This window comes from Borostomias antarcticus (genome assembly GCF_949987555.1).
Source record: "Borostomias antarcticus genome assembly, chromosome: 2".
Taxonomy (NCBI): Eukaryota; Metazoa; Chordata; class Actinopteri; order Stomiiformes; family Stomiidae; genus Borostomias; species Borostomias antarcticus.
In genome coordinates this window covers 42136547-42154046 of record NC_140235.1, presented here as the reverse complement: position 1 = coordinate 42154046, position 17500 = coordinate 42136547, and the positions used below count along the sequence as shown (strand labels likewise).

The 17500-nt window shown below is 53.8% G+C and overlaps 1 protein-coding gene across 1 annotated transcript in view; it reads right to left on the bottom strand.

The window, feature by feature from the left end:
- Positions 1–12345, bottom strand: part of lmo4a (LIM domain only 4a) — a 25024-nt gene extending 12679 nt beyond the window's left edge. Inside the window, exon 1 of the mRNA XM_084459443.1 lies at positions 11993–12345. The gene's annotated coding sequence lies outside the window, so the exon portion shown is untranslated. The remainder of the gene's footprint in view (positions 1–11992) is intronic.
- Positions 12346–17500: the final 5155 nt, after the last annotated feature.

Genomic DNA, 17500 nt, shown 5'->3' with positions numbered 1-17500 from the left:
GCCAGCTAGCTAGGGTTAGAGCCAGCTAGCTAGGGTTAGAGCCAGCTAGCTAGGGTTAGAGCCAGCTAGCTAGGGTTAGAGCCAGCTAGCTAGGGTTAGAGCCAGCTAGCTAGGGTTAGAGCCAGCTAGCTAGGGTTAGAGCGATGCCTCGCAGTTCTACCCTAAGACCCTAACCCTGACCCTGGACCGCATGAAGGGACCCTAACCCTGACCCTGGACCGCATGAAGGGACCCTAACCCTGACCCTGGACCGCATGAAGGGACCCTAACCCTGACCCTGGACCGCATGAAGGGACCCTAACCCTGACCCTGGACCGCATGAAGGGACCCTAACCCTGACCCTGGACCGCATGAAGGGACCCTAACCCTGACCCTGGACCGCATGAAGGGACCCTGACCCTGACCCTGGACTGGAGAGAAGGGTCCCGCCGACGGGAACGATGCCTCGGATTCCCAAATGTGAGTCTTGGCGATCAGTTGGCTTTGGGAGTGGGGAAATAAAAAATATGCACCTTTTGAGATAACTGGGTTAGAGTTAGTCTGCATCACAGCTGCTTCCCACAACAACCTCTGAGTAAACATGCCCACCACAGGCCTCTCAACAGAAGGCCACGGCATCTTTGAGCTCGCCGCAAATAACCTCTCACTGTAACCTGATAGTGCTTCCCCAGAGGAGGGGCTTCTGGGACGGGTTAACCCTCGAACATGCTTCCCCAGAGGAGGGGCTTCTGGGACGGGTTAACCCTCGAACATGCTTCCCCAGAGGAGGGGCTTCTGGGACGGGTTAACCCTCGAACATGCTTCCCCAGAGGAGGGGCTTCTGGGACGGGTTAACCCTCGAACATGCTTCCCCAGAGGAGGGGCTTCTGGGACGGGTTAACCCTCGGACATGCTTCCCCAGAGGAGGGGCTTCTGGGACGGGTTAACCCTCGAACATGCTTCCCCAGAGGAGGGGCTTCTGGGACGGGTTAACCCTCGGACATGCTTCCCCAGAGGAGGGGCTTCTGGGACGGGTTAACCCTCGGACATGCTTCCCCAGAGGAGGGGCTTCTGGGACGGGTTAACCCTCGGACGCCGCGGCGGTTCTGCCGGGTTCCAGTGCTCTTTCCTGGGTCCGTTTCATTTTCATACACTAGTAACTGTAATGGATGGAAATAACAAATTAACAACCGAGAGTTGACATCACACATGGTTACATACTGCCTCACTCTCACACACACACACACACACACACACACACACACACACACACACACACACACACACACACACACACACACACACACACACACACACACACACACACACACACACACACACACACACACACACACACACACACACACACTTTGCGTCACAGCTTAATACAAAGCACTGTTAATACAAAATAGTGTTAGTACAAAATAGTGTTAAATACAAAATAGGGTTAAATGCGGTCTCAAGAGTCGACCTGGCACCTTCATAGGAATCGTCTCAGCTGACGGCCCTGTGTTCATACAACACGACTGATGGAACCAGAGGGATCAGCCATGACCACCCCTTACAGCCATGACCACCCCTTACAGCCCTGACCACCCCTTACAGCCCTGACCACCCCTTACAGCCCTGACCACCCCTTACAGCCCTGACCACCCCTTACAGCCCTGACCACCCCTTACAGCCCTGACCACCCCTTACAGCCCTGACCACCCCTTACAGCCCTGACCACCCCTTACAGCCCTGACCACCCCTTACAGCCATGACCACCCCTTACAGCCCTGACCACCCCTTACAGCCCTGACCACCCCTTACAGCCATGACCACCCCTTACAGCCATGACCACCCCTTACAGCCATGACCACCCCTTACAGCCCTGACCACCCCTTACAGCCCTGACCACCCCTTACAGCCCTGACCACCCCTTACAGCCCTGACCACCCCTTACAGCCATGACCACCCCTTACAGCCCTGACCACCCCTTACAGCCCTGACCACCCCTTACAGCCCTGACCACCCCTTACAGCCCTGACCACCCCTTACAGCCCTGACCACCCCTTACAGCCATGACCACCCCTTACAGCCATGACCACCCCTTACAGCCATGACCACCCCTTACAGCCATGACCACCCCTTACAGCCATGACCACCCCTTACAGCCCTGACCACCCCTTACAGCCCTGACCACCCCTTACAGCCATGACCACCCCTTACAGCCATGACCACCCCTTACAGCCATGACCACCCCTAACCCTAACCCATAACCCTAACCCTAACCCCCTTACAGACACACATTCCTCTCTTATCGTCTCTCCCATCTACTGTACATCTGATCCTCCCATTTTTCCGTTGCAAAATTGAACTGATTTCATGCGCAGCTGGGGATAATATTGCTTTTGAATCACGCTAACGAGAACCATACAGCTCAACTCCACGATGAGTCAGCGCCCCCGTCTTCTCCAGCCGGGTTCCATGATTCACAATTATGGCCAACAACAACACTGAATAATTGCTGGGGACGGATTTCATTTTCCAAATGAACAACAGCATCCTAATTTGTCCTCCGTTGCGTCTAATTTTCGACGGGGGCACGTTTGGCTTCCCGAGCGCCCCTTCCCGCCACACAGCCCCTCGCCGCCGGTCGGCCGCCCGCCCCCACAAGCCTGCTCACCGCAGCGGACACCTGGCTCCAATCAAGCAGCTCTATAAGAGGGCCCCCCCTCCCACCCCAGCCCCTACCTCAGGAGCCCTATAGCCAGGAAGAGCCGGGAGGGGGAGAGGGTTAGGGTTAGGGGGAGAGGGTTGGGGTTAGGGAGAGAGGGTTAGGGAGAGAGGGTTGGGGAGAGAGGGTTGGGGAGAGAGGGTTAGGGAGAGAGGGTTAGGGAGAGAGGGTTGGGGTTAGGGAGAGAGGGTTAGGGTTAGGGAGAGAGGGTTAGGGAGAGAGGGTAAGGGTTAGGGAGAGAGGGTTAGGGAGAGAGGGTTAGGGAGAGAGGGTTTGGGAGAGAGGGTTGGGGAGAGAGGGTTAGGGAGAGAGGGTAAGGGTTAGGGAGAGAGGGTTAGGGAGAGAGGGTTAGGGAGAGAGGGTTAGGGAGAGAGGGTTGGGGTTAGGGAGAGAGGGTTTGGGAGAGAGGGTTGGGGAGAGAGGGTTGGGGAGAGAGGGTTGGGGAGAGAGGGTTGGGGAGAGAGGGTTGGGGAGAGAGGGTTGGGGAGAGAGGGTTAGGGAGAGAGGGTAAGGGAGAGAGGGTTAGGGAGAGAGGGTTAGGGAGAGAGGGTAAGGGAGAGAGGGTTGGGGAGAGAGGGTTGGGGAGAGAGGGTTAGGGAGAGAGGGTTAGGGAGAGAGGGTTGGGGAGAGAGGGTTTGGGAGAGAGGGTTAGGGAGAGAGGGTTAGGGAGAGAGGGTTAGGGAGAGAGGGTTAGGGAGAGAGGGTTAGGGAGAGAGGGTTGGGGAGAGAGGGTTGGGGAGAGAGGGTTGGGGAGAGAGGGTTTGGGAGAGAGGGTTTGGGAGAGAGGGTTGGGGAGAGAGGGTAAGGGTTAGGGAGAGAGGGTTAGGGAGAGAGGGTTAGGGAGAGAGGGTTGGGGAGAGAGGGTTAGGGAGAGAGGGTTTGGGAGAGAGGGTTAGGGAGAGAGGGTTAGGGAGAGAGGGTTAGGGAGAGAGGGTTGGGAGAGAGGGTTAGGGAGAGAGGGTTAGGGAGAGAGGGTTGGGGAGAGAGGGTTGGGGAGAGAGACCCGGAGCAGCAGCAGCGTTCCCCACAGTCTTTTATGAGGAGCTGCTGATACTTACGTTAGTGACATATAGTGATGTTTGTAATATAAGTTTATGACACATACCTAAAGTGAGTGTTGAGTCTTGTGATCGGTCAGAGACACGTGTGCGCGTTCCCCCCCCCCCCCCCCACCCCCACACCCACCCACAACACCCACACACACACACACACACACACACACACAGTATATCATACTGAACTATTGGTACTGTTGTACATTTCTTTTCTTGATTTGTGACCATTTCCACTGTTTCCACATCCCCCTTTTCAAAAGACCACTGGCTCCATCTCTGAACCCCAGGGAAGAGCGACGGAGAGGAGGGGTAAAGATCACGCTGTGGTCTCTGGCAGAGGAGAGGAGGAAGAGGGCCTGGCTGGGTGTCTGGATATGGACCACGGTAGCCTGGGAAGGACCAGTGTGTGGGGGGGGTTAGGCTAGCCTGGGAAGGACCAGTGTGTGGGGGGGGTCAGGCTAGCCTGGGAAGGACCAGTGTGTGGGGGGGGTCAGGGTAGCCTGGGGAGGACCAGTGTGTGGGGGGGTCAGGGTAGCCTGGGAAGACCGGTGTGTGGGGGGGGTCAGGGTAGCCTGGGAAGACCGGTGTGTGGGGGGGGTCAGGGTAGCCTGGGGAGGACCGGTGTGTGGGGGGGGTCAGGGTAGCCTGGGGAGGACCAGTGTGTGGGGGGGTCAGGGTAGCCTGGGAAGGACCAGTGTGTGGGGGGGTCAGGGTAGCCTGGGAAGACCGGTGTGTGGGGGGGGTCAGGGTAGCCTGGGAAGACCGGTGTGTGGGGGGGTCAGGGTAGCCTGGGGAGGACCAGTGTGTGGGGGGGTCAGGGTAGCCTGGGAAGACCGGTGTGTGGGGGGGTCAGGGTAGCCTGGGAAGACCGGTGTGTGGGGGGGGTCAGGGTAGCCTGGGGAGGACCGGTGTGTGGGGGGGGTCAGGGTAGCCTGGGGAGGACCGGTGTGTGGGGGGGTCAGGGTAGCCTGGGAAGACCGGTGTGTGGGGGGGGGCAGGGTAGCCTGGGAAGACCGGTGTGTGGGGGGGGGCAGGGTAGCCTGGGAGGACCGGTATGTGGGGGGGGGGGGGGTCAGGCTAGCCTGGGAGGACCGGTGTGTGGGGGACCGCTATCGCCTGTTATTTCCTCTTTCTGTTCTTCTCCTGGGGTCAGAAGCGGGCGATAGACAGGAGATGCCGCAGTTCAGGAGGTGATCGAGTCGTCTGTCGGGCCCCTCTGATTGGAGACGGGGTGGCGGGGGTCACCCAGGGGTCGGGGAGGTCGGCGGTGCCCCGGGAACGCAGTGTGACCCCCCTCCTGGTAGAGCGGGGCCTTTTCCAGTCCCTTCACCGGTGGATCTCAGATACCAGCTGGTTCCCATGGCCACTGGGTCAACGAGAGCCACGACACCCCAGAGAAAACCTGAGTCCAGATGCAGCGATTCCAGACGACCGCATTCATACGAACCAGGGGCCGTAAACGAGGTCGCACCCGAGTTCATGACCTTATAGGCACGGGTCCATATGACATATGATTTACAGATCAAAGAACTATTGAAGACGAACGTTTTTTGCACCAAAAGGGCAGCGAGAGCTAAAAAAGAGGCGGACAACACCAACGCAAAAAAGGCGGGTGTAACCCTAGCAACACGGGGCAACGGAACCTGGGGCAACCATCATAATGGCATCCCAGCTATAAACTATTATGCGATTATGGCATCGGCGGCCCATTACGCAGCATGAATACACAGCCTGTCTTGTGCGTTTACAGTTGGGAATACAAGATGCCTTACATGGCTCTGTGACTGGTCCGCCCGCTGGTGATTCCCCTCCACTTCCTGTCTTCAGAGCCAGCTCCTCGGGGCTCTGAATTACCAGCGCGAAATCAATTACCAGCCCCCCCCCCCCCCCCTCCGAAAATACACCAGCCTCTGCCCTCCTCTGGCAAAATAAAGTCAGCAGAACTCTGGTCAAATCTAGGGGAATAGTAGTGCCAATGTGACCTCAGGTTCGATCTCTCTAATCTGTCTGGTTTTGACTCCCTCTTCCTTTCTATACTCTCTCTCTCTTATCAAAAGGCACACGTTTGACCAGACTTGAGCAGCAGTGTTTTTTGGCCTTTCGGACGGGGGAGGAGAGTGAGGTGGAGTGGCCATGCGGCGCGGGAGTCCCAGGCAGGACGGGGGAGGAGAGTGAGGTGGAGTGGCCGTGCGGCGCGGGAGTCCCAGGCAGGACGGGGGAGGAGAGTGAGGTGGAGTGGCCGTGCGGGAGTCCCAGGCAGGACGGGGGAGGAGAGTGAGGTGGAGTGGCCGTGCGGGAGTCCCGGGCAGGACGGGGGAGGAGAGTGAGGTGGAGTGGCCGTGCGGGAGTCCCAGGCAGGACGGGGGAGGAGAGTGAGGTGGAGTGGCCGTGCGGGAGTCCCGGGCAGGACGGGGGAGGAGAGTGAGGTGGAGTGGCCGTGCGGGAGTCCCGGGCAGGACGGGGGAGGAGAGTGAGGTGGAGTGGCCGTGCGGCGCGGGAGTCCCAGGCAGGACGGGGGAGGAGAGTGAGGTGGAGTGGCCGTGCGGTGCGGGAGTCCCAGGCAGGACGGGGGAGGAGAGTGAGGTGGAGTGGCCGTGCGGGAGTCCCAGGCAGGACGGGGGAGGAGTGTAAGGTGGAGTGGCCGTGCGGTGCGGGAGTCCCAGGCAGGACGGGGGAGGAGAGTGAGGTGGAGTGGCCGTGCGGTGCGGGAGTCCGGGGGAGGAGAGTGAGGTGGAGTGGCCGTGCGGTGCGGGAGTCCCAGGCAGGACGGGGGAGGAGAGTGAGGTGGAGTGGCCGTGCGGTGCGGGAGTCCGGGGGAGGAGAGTGAGGTGGAGTGGCCGTGCGGTGCGGGAGTCCCAGGCAGGACGGGGGAGGAGAGTGAGGTGGAGTGGCCATGCGGCGCAGGAGTCCCAGGCAGGACGGGGGAGGAGAGTGAGGTGGAGTGGCCGTGCGGTGCGGGAGTCCCGGGCAGGACGGGGGAGGAGAGTGAGGTGGAGTGGCCGTGCGGCGCAGGAGTCCCAGGCAGGACGGGGGAGGAGAGTGAGGTGGAGTGGCCGTGCGGCGCAGGAGTCCCAGGCAGGACGGGGGAGGAGAGTGAGGTGGAGTGGCCGTGCGGGAGTCCCAGGCAGGACGGGGGAGGAGAGTGAGGTGGAGTGGCCATGCGGCGCAGGAGTCCCAGGCAGGACGGGGGAGGAGAGTGAGGTGGAGTGGCCGTGCGGTGCGGGAGTCCCGGGCAGGACGGGGGAGGAGAGTGAGGTGGAGTGGCCGTGCGGCGCAGGAGTCCCAGGCAGGACGGGGGAGGAGAGTGAGGTGGAGTGGCCGTGCGGGAGTCCCAGGCAGGACGGGGGAGGAGAGTGAGGTGGAGTGGCCGTGCGGGAGTCCCAGGCAGGACGGGGGAGGAGAGTGAGGTGGAGTGGCCGTGCGGTGCGGGAGTCCCAGGCAGGACGGGGGAGGAGAGTGAGGTGGAGTGGCCGTGCGGGAGTCCCAGGCAGGACGGGGGAGGAGAGTGAGGTGGAGTGGCCATGCGGCGCAGGAGTCCCAGGCAGGACGGGGGAGGAGAGTGAGGTGGAGTGGCCGTGCGGTGCGGGAGTCCCGGGCAGGACGGGGGAGGAGAGTGAGGTGGAGTGGCCGTGCGGCGCAGGAGTCCCAGGCAGGACGGGGGAGGAGAGTGAGGTGGAGTGGCCGTGCGGGAGTCCCAGGCAGGACGGGGGAGGAGAGTGAGGTGGAGTGGCCGTGCGGGAGTCCCAGGCAGGACGGGGGAGGAGAGTGAGGTGGAGTGGCCGTGCGGTGCGGGAGTCCCAGGCAGGACGGGGGAGGAGAGTGAGGTGGAGTGGCCGTGCGGCGCGGGAGTCCCAGGCAGGACGGGGGAGGAGAGTGAGGTGGAGTGGCCGTGCGGGAGTCCCAGGCAGGACGGGGGAGGAGAGTGAGGTGGAGTGGCCGTGCGGGAGTCCCGGGCAGGACGGGGGAGGAGAGTGAGGTGGAGTGGCCGTGCGGGAGTCCCAGGCAGGACGGGGGAGGAGAGTGAGGTGGAGTGGCCGTGCGGTGCGGGAGTCCCAGGCAGGACGGGGGAGGAGAGTGAGGTGGAGTGGCCGTGCGGGAGTCCCAGGCAGGACGGGGGAGGAGAGTGAGGTGGAGTGGCCGTGCGGGAGTCCCGGGCAGGACGGGGGAGGAGAGTGAGGTGGAGTGGCCATGCGGCGCGGGAGTCCCAGGCAGGATACATGTCAACAACATTGCTGAGCCCCGGGCGATTTTCTGGGCCACAGAACCAGTTTGACTCCCCTGATTCCCCCAACAGATCAGAACATGTTTCAAGGAAGCCACGGCAGACCAAGTTCAACACAGGGGAATTAAGAAGGCTGCTAAATGAGCGCTAAGCTAGACTCCACGCTGAGGCCTCGCGCACCCTGGGGAGGTCTCACACAAAAGGAGGTTAAAACGTTAGAGTTAGGAGTTAGGAGTTAACGTTAGGTGTTAGGGTTAGTGCCCAGTGCCCTGTTAGCTCCAGCGAGCCAACACACACAGAGGCCTGGAAGACCAAGGTGAGGCCTGTAAGGTGAAGTTATGTCTCAAAACTTCACTTTTGGCATTCCAAGCCTTACCTGTGACAAGTCACGGCAGCGCAGCGCATCACACACACACACACACACACACACACACACACACAAACACACACACACGCACACGCACCTGCAGTGCCAGCCCAATCTGTACTCGGAGAGCGTTGCCAAATAACCCTCACACACACACACTTGCACACACACACAAAACGCAAATCTAATGAAAATGCAAATCCTACTTTTAATCGTGTTTCGCAGCATAGTGCATATTCTGAGACAATACCTGAGTTCCACCCTGAGGGCTGGGTTAGGGTTATCATAGTTCCACCCTGAGGGCTGGGTTAGGGTTATCATAGTTCCACCCTGAGGGCTGGGTTAGGGTTATCATAGTTCCACCCTGAGGGCTGGGTTAGGGTTATCATAGTTCCACCCTGAGGGCTGGGTTAGGGTTATCATAGTTCCACCCTGAGGGCTGGGTTAGGGTTATCATAGTTCCACCCTGAGGGCTGGGTTAGGGTTATCATAGTCAAGTCATACGCCTCTACGGTGGGAGCAGTGATATCTGAATGCAGAACAAACTCCAGCGATTACATGACCTTAAATGGGGCAAGCTAATCCTCCCCCAGTGCTGAAAACACAAGACACCCACCTACTTTAGAGAAGGGCATGGCCCTAACCCTAACCCTACTAACCCTAACCCTACTAACCCTAACCCTACTAACCCTAACCCTAAGACTTAGCATTCCTTCTTATCACCTCCTCACAGAACTTGGGAGAACTCTGTATCTTAATAATGCACACTTGTGACCAAACCCCATCACTGAACACAAGCACTATCACTGAACACAAACCCTATCACTGAACACAAGCCCTATCACTGAACACAAGCCCTATCACTGAACACAAACCCTATAACTGAACACAAGCATCACTGAACACAAACCCTATCACTGAACACAAGCCCCATCACTGAACACAAGCATCACTGAACACAAGCCCTATCACTGAACACAAGCCCTATCACTGAACACAAGCCCTATCACTGAACACAAGCCCTATCACTGAACACAAGCCCTATCACTGAACACAAGCCCTATCACTGAACACAAACCCTATCACTGAACACAAGCCCTATCACTGAACACAAGCCCTATCACTGAACACAAGCCCTATCACTGAACACAAGCCCTATCACTGAACACAAACCCTATCACTGAACACAAGCCCTATCACTGAACACAAGCCCTATCACTGAACACAAGCATCACTGAACACAAGCATCACTGAACACAAGCCCTATCACTGAACACAAGCCCTATCACTGAACACAAGCATCACTGAACACAAACCCTATCACTGAACACAAACCCTATCACTGAACACAAGCCCTATCACTGAACACAAGCATCACTGAACACAAGCCCTATCACTGAACACAAACCCTATCACTGAACACAAACCCTATCACTGAACACAAGCATCACTGAACACAAGCATCACTGAACACAAACCCTATCACTGAACACAAGCCCTATCACTGAACACAAGCCCTATCACTGAACACAAACCCTATCACTGAACACAAACCCTATCACTGAACACAAACCCTATCACTGAACACAAACCCTATCACTGAACACAAACCCTATCACTGAACACAAGCATCACTGAACACAAACCCTATCACTGAACACAAGCCCCATCACTGAACACAAACCCTATCACTGAACACAAGCCCTATCACTGAACACAAGCCCTATCACTGAACACAAGCCCTATCACTGAACACAAGCATCACTGAACACAAGCATCACTGAACACAAGCATCACTGAACACAAGCCCTATCACTGAACACAAACCCTATCACTGAACACAAGCCCTATCACTGAACACAAGCATCACTGAATACAAGCATGACATTGGCTGACAGAATGACAGAAAAACATCTTTGCTTCATGAATGTTAAAAGGGTTCAAGTCTATGAAGCCATGCCAGATTGAGAGAAAATAGCAGTGCATTCACTGACTAAAAAAGTGTGGCTGAAACTCACGTTGGGAGTGTGTGTGCGTGTGTGTGTGTGTGTGTGTGGCACAAAGAAGGGAGTTCTTTTAGTTGAGATGAAAGTTCTTTAGTCAGAGTCTGTCCTTGACAAGGCTTCTCTCTCGTGAATGATAAACTTGACCGGACTTCCAGAGATAAGCGTGGATAGGTTCTGATTTGTAATGAGGGTTAGGGTATCCAGAGAAAAGCGTGGATAGGTTCTGATTTAGGGTTAGGGTATCCAGAGATAAGCGTGGATAGGTTCTGATTTGTAATGAGGGTTAGGGTTAGGGTATCCAGAGATAAGCGTGGATAGGTTCTGATTTAGGGTTAGGGTATCCAGAGATAAGCGTGGATAGGTTCTGATTTGTAATGAGCTCGCTCTCCCCCAGTTCCCTTCTGATGATAAATGAATTATCAGCCAAAACAAAGGTTAGCGGAATAGAAGGGACGGCTCTGTTCCGCTCCGGTAAGAGACTGATTGATGAAATAACCATTAAAAACAGGAGCTAATGAGGGGAAACACAATACCGCCGCTGTCGGCGGACAGACTGATGGATTGCATGTGGTTTCGGGTTGACAGAGCAAATAATGGTTCACTCACCAAACCCAATTGCTTTTGGCTTCTTATTCTTCGTTGAATTACTCTCTTGTTGGTGTAAATACAATGATTTCACCAACACTGATATGATGATACACACGTCACCTCTGCTCCATGCCAGAAATCGTATGTAGGTCTATCATGTCATGAGGGAGCATCGCTGTAATTTAGGTTAGGCTAAATTGATCGAGTATAGCCTACTTTCATTAGCAAATACCCCCAATTCGTTGTGGCATAGCTGTCTAATCTAGTTCTGAATCAATCGATGTGCATCAACAAGTCCCCATATCTCCCCCAAGGGGAGTTGGTGGGATCAGATTTCACATTAGCCCAGTCACTTTGCAGAGAAGTATTGCTTCTCCTGACTTTAGGTAAACCTACACTAATGAAAAGCTGTCAACCCCCCCCAGTTTAAATGAAGAAATAACCCCGCTCACACAAGCGAGGGGAAGTCGTTCGTAATTAAAATAAATAGGCATGACTGCACCGTTAACGTCCACTATAAATAGTAGCCTAGTACAATGAGCAATGGTCAGAGCGGATTGGCACCGAGGTAGATTAGCAATATATCCTTCTCTTTTAATAATGCGCTCAGGGGCTATAACTACACGCATCGCTGTTTCATTAAAACGGCTCTCTTTTTTAATTAACACCCCGGCGCACAACTCCCCATTGTATAAGCGTTCTCCGGTAAAGGAGATGAAGTTAAGATAGAGAGGTAGCCTACCTTCAAATGACACGAAAACCCCAAAAGAAATATGGCCTATATGAGCGGTAAAAGTGAGTCATATCATATTTCGCCATCAGAGAGAGAGAAGAATGTAATATGAATAATTAGGCGCTCCAGACATGAACATACCTCATATCTCTCATTTACCTTTGAATGTGTAACATCGATGAATTGGAGGTAACCGGGAAAACTAACGTAGGCGACATGAATTCGAGAAACATCCCTAAATAATGGAAAACCAACCAGTCAGGCAACAAAAAAAGTAACCGTGCTGAGAAAAGTAACCTTTCTGAGATCTGCTGTTGACTCACCTTGCCGTCGTGGTAGTTTTCTAAGTCACGGAGGAGAAATGATCTGACTTGCGCTCCTTTCCAACTTCAAATGATCTCGACTTGAGCTGCTTTCCAACTTCAAAGTTTCGCTCGTTGCTTTGAGGATGTAACAACTTCACGTCTCTCGATCTGTATTCCGACCGTAGAGAATGAAAACTATCGTAGTCCAGAGATTCAGAAGCCTATTCTTCCTTCTGCTCCACTTTGAGCTGCGATGACCAACGTTCACAGATTTGCAATGAAGATACAATGAGCATTACACTACTGTGCACCAAATGACCTCTAATAGACTGTCGATAAGACCTATCGTTTTGTTTTATGTTAAGCTTAACCAGTTTACTAGCAGCTCGCTGGTGGACATGAGGCGCTGTGTCTCTGTGCTCCACTTCAAAGCCAACAGGGATCATTTAAATCACTCCTCCTGTGACGTGTGGAGGCTCCGCCCCTGCAGGCATAGAGGGGCGCGAGGGGGTGTGGCGCTTGACAGAATGATCGATGTATGTTTAAGGAACTTTTACCTATTTGTGCCTCTTTTAAATAGGCCATAATCACCACACTGAGCTATGTTGAAAAAGCAATTCATTAATCCTTAAACTGCCCCCTTCCTCCCCACGATTGGAGACGTCCTGGTCCAATGTTGTACTAACCCTAACCCACTAACCCTAACCCACTGACTCTACGACCATTACACAAACTCTAACCCTAACCCTAACCCATTACACGAACTCTAAGGCTTCTCCATATGGGTTGACCAAATAAGCAAAGGCTGGTTTCAATGAGCTGATTATGACAAAACAAAATTGTTCATAGATTACATAGGCTTCTCTCATCAGATGAGGGAGGAATGCTTTTCTGAAGAAACTGATTTTGTCGTGCCGCATAACTGTGCACTGGCTCAAATAAATATTGCTAGGCCTATTTTCCCTCCCAGGAGCGTGGCAATGCATGGGGAGTGTCTCTCACACCAGGAGGAAGGGACAATAGCTTGAGTGTAAACTCTCTCTGATCATGTTTTCACTCCACAGTCCACACATTGGAATCATTCAACAATAACACCACCAAATACAAAAGGAAAACCAACACATTCTATTTGAACTGAACCCTTCACCTGATTCCCAGTCATTCACCGGGCTAATGAAGAACACACGCAGTCAAGGGGCCTGACTGAACACACGCAGTCAAGGGGCCTGACTGAACACACGCAGTCAAGGGGCCTGACTGAACACACGCAGTCAAGGGGCCTGACTGAACACACGCGATGTGTCCTACGTTCAGGGGGGGCGGGGGCCCAGCTCTGGTATCCTAGTTCAGGGGGGGTGGGGGCCCAGCTCTGGTATCCTAGTTCAGGGGGGGTGGGGGCCCAGCTCTGGTATCCTAGTTCAGGGGGGGGTGGGGGCCCAGCTCTGGTACCCTAGTTCAGGGGGGGGTGGGGGCCCATCTCTGGTACCCTAGTTCAGGGGGGGGTGGGGGCCCAGCTCTGGTACCCTAGTTCAGGGGGGGGTGGGGGCCCAGCTCTGGTACCCTAGTTCAGGGGGGGGTGGGGGCCCATCTCTGGTACCCTAGTTCAGGGGGGGGTGGGGGCCCAGCTCTGGTACCCTAGTTCAGGGGGGGGTGGGGGCCCAGCTCTGGTACCCTAGTTCAGGGGGGGGTGGGGGCCCATCTCTGGTACCCTAGTTCAGGGGGGGGTGGGGGCCCAGCTCTGGTACCCTAGTTCAGGGGGGGGTGGGGGCCCATCTCTGGTACCCTAGTTCAGGGGGGGGTGGGGGACCAGCTCTGGTACCCTAGTTCAGGGGGGGTGGGGGCCCAGCTCTGGTATCCTAGTTCAGGGGGGTGGGGGCCCAGCTCTGGTATCCTAGTTCAGGGGGGGTGGGGGCCCAGCTCTGGTACCCTAGTTCAGGGGGGGTGGGGGCCCAGCTCTGGTACCCTAGTTCAGGGGGGGGTGGGGGCCCAGCTCTGGTATCCTAGTTCAGGGGGGGTGGGGGCCCAGCTCTGGTATCCTAGTTCAGGGGGGGGTGGGGGACCAGCTCTGGTACCCTAGTTCAGGGGGGGGTGGGGGCCCAGCTCTGGTACCCTAGTTCAGGGGGGGGTGGGGGCCCAGCTCTGGTACCCTAGTTCAGGGGGGTGGGGGACCAGCTCTGCTATCCTAGTTCAGGGGGGGGTGGGGGACCAGCTCTGGCTGCTCAGCTCTGGTGAGGAAATACCCACAATGGGTCAGGTGTAGCGAATTGATCGCGGGTCCGATGCAGACCCCTGTCAATGCCTTTATGTGCATAGTTATTTATACAGTTTCTCCTCTCGTGGCCCAACTATATCACCCACGACATATGGTCCTCCTATCACACCTGCGGCCGCACTTAATAACTAGAGCAGCGTTTTACTGTCTGCAGACTGCCGCTCAGGGACCACGGGACGGCCCTACGGGTGTCGGGCTCATTTCATTATGTGTTATAGCCCTATTATCCCCAAAAATATGTGAACACATTGTGTTGCCAATCTGTCTTTCGTCAATTCCAAGGCTATAGCCAATGCACCGTTTGATTACAGCTGTGACTCCAATAACCAGAGCACCTTTGGGGCAGGCGCACAGTAGGATAAGGGTTAACCCTAACCCTAACCCTAACCCTATTATTGTTCAGGTGCCCCGCTACTGTTCACCCCTAAAGCCTCAGTCTCTGTGTCGTCATCCTTCCATTAAACCATTCATTAGGGATGATAGCCACCTGTCCAATTCCATTTTCATGTAATATCTCAACATTATTTTCATAACAATCCCAATAATATAAGCCTACAGGGCCAGGAATTCTCTGTTGGTAAATCAAATAAATATATATATATAAAGGCTATTGGGATTCCAACTAAAACTAATTTATAGAGATTGTTGTAAGAATTACAATACTTAAATGAAACGATATCAGTTACTAATGGCTGTACATTTTGCTAAACATGCTTATAGTGTGACCCCTTGTGGAGAAAGCGTTCAGAATGTGCATTGATCCTATGACAACATCAGTGTTATATCCTACACGACATAGATCAGATAACTCTAGTTTAGGTAGTTCAATCTTGTTGGATATATTAGAGATAGAGTTTGGCTAGGTCATGTGTCTAACCGTAAATGTTACTCATGCCCAGCGCCGGCTATAGACTTTTTGAGGCCCTATAGGCAAATGTTCTGTGGAGGCCCCCTTTTGAAATAAACCCTACTCACCATCAGGCCATAAAGACTGAGGCACCATCATCCCAGAGTCATGTAACGCTAGTCCATCACTAGGCTATCAGCAGCAGCCATGACGCGCTTGAGGATCACATTCGGCTGGGGTCTCAGCCAATCAGATCAATCTATTGCTTAGGGATGGGGGGCCTCCTGGAAATCTGGGTTTTATGGTCACTGGTACGTAGGGTTAGGGTTATTTGTATCCACTGGTACGTTCTTGTATCCAACGAGAACGTTTACACTTTTTATAGTTAAAAACCAAACAAGCTCAGCGAGTCTGGAGGCCCTGGGCATTTTCCTCCTCCATCTGTTGAGAGTCCGGCCTGGTCATGCCCTAACCCTAACCCTAACCCTAGCCCTTACCTGGAGGTCAGGGGTCACAGTTGCGCTGTCGTCTGTCTTGAAGCAGTTTTTGAAAGGTTGGTAAGCACATCTACCTGGTGCTGGACAACGTGGTATCATTGAGAAAGAGAAAGAGGTCCGCACAACAGTTGCTCCTTAAGGGTTTCCTGAGTAGAAAAAGCACAACGTTTCGACCTGTGGTAGGTCTCTGTCCGGTGGGTCCGTCTTGAAGCACTCACAATATGGGACCAGTATGACAAAACAGGTGAGTAAGACAAAACAATAATCTCCTGCACATTGCCTTCTTCACCTGCAGATAAACTTAATGGGACAACATTTCGGTACGCAGACCTTCTTCAAAAGTTCCCAAAAGTTCACCAGAAGAAGGTCTGCACACCAAAACATCCCTTTACAGTTGATCTGTAAGTGAAGAAGACGTGCCGGAGCTTTCTGCTTCATTACTGCTGGCCGTTGGCCTTCTCCTACGCACCTGCTGAACCGGGGGTGTCTACTCAGAAATGTTACGGTCTTCACATTAGTAGTTGATAAAGAAGTGGGTCTACTGTGGGTCCATGGATAAAGAAGTGTGTCTACTGTGGGTCCATGGATAAAGAAGTGGTTCTACTGTGGGTCCATGGATAGAGAGGTGGGTCTACTGTGGGTCCATGGATAAAGAAGTGGTTCTACTGTGGGTCCATAGATAAAGAGGTGGTTCTACTATGGGTCCATGGATAGAGAAGTGGGTCTACTTTGGGTCCATGGATAAAGAAGTGGTTCTACTGTGGGTCCATAGATAAAGAAGTGGGTCTACTGTGGGTCCATAGATAAAGAGGTGGTTCTACTATGGGTCCATGGATAGAGAAGTGGGTCTACTTTGGGTCCATGGATAAAGAAGTGGGTCTACTGTGGGTCCATGGATAAAGAAGTGTGTCTACTGTGGGTCCATGGATAAAGAGGTGGTTCTACTGTGGGTCCATGGATAAAGAAGTGGTTCTACTGTGGGTCCATGGATAGAGAAGTGGGTCTACTGTGGGTCCATAGATAAAGAGGTGGTTCTACTGTGGGTCCATAGATAAAGAGGTGGTTCTACTGTGGGTCCATGGATAGAGAAGTGGGTCTACTGTGGGTCCATGGATAGAGAAGTGGGTCTACTGTGGGTCCATGGATAAACAAGTGGGTCTACTGTGGGTCCATGGATAAAGAAGTGGGTCTACTGTGGGTCCATGGATAGAGAAGTGGGTCTACTGTGGGTCCATGGATAGAGAAGTGGGTCTACTGTGGGTCCATGGATAAAGAGGTGGTTCTACTCTGTATACCTCTGGATACCCTCCACTACTTCCAATGCTCTGAGGTTTACTATTATCAAACCACTGCATAATGACCCATACTGTCGCATGATGCATTGTAAACAAACTGCCAAAAGCCAGTAATTATGATGTATCACTATAATATGGAAAAAAATCATCAATAATATGGTACAGTAAATACAGAAATCTTCACCACACAAATCATAATCTGACATTGTTTCTTGTTACAACTTGATGAACCTGCAACATTTCAAATCTCCACACACACTTCAAATATATACACACACTCAAGAGACAAAAGGACCGGCCTGTTTCCACAGCGGGCTTCATTGCTACAGAAGTCATTGGTGGCAGACATGTTTACTGTGCAGTTGTTTATCTATCTATCTATCTATCTATCTATCTATCTATCTATCTATCTATCTATCTATCTATCTATCTATCTATCTATCTATCTATCTATCTGTCTGTCTGTCTGTCTGTTTGTCTGTCTGTCTGTCTGTCTGTCTGTCTGTCTGTCTGTCTATCTATCTATCTATCTATCTATCTATCTATCTATCTGTCTGTCTGTCTGTCTGTCTGTTTGTCTGTCTGTCTGTCTGTCTGTCTGTCTGTCTGTCTGTC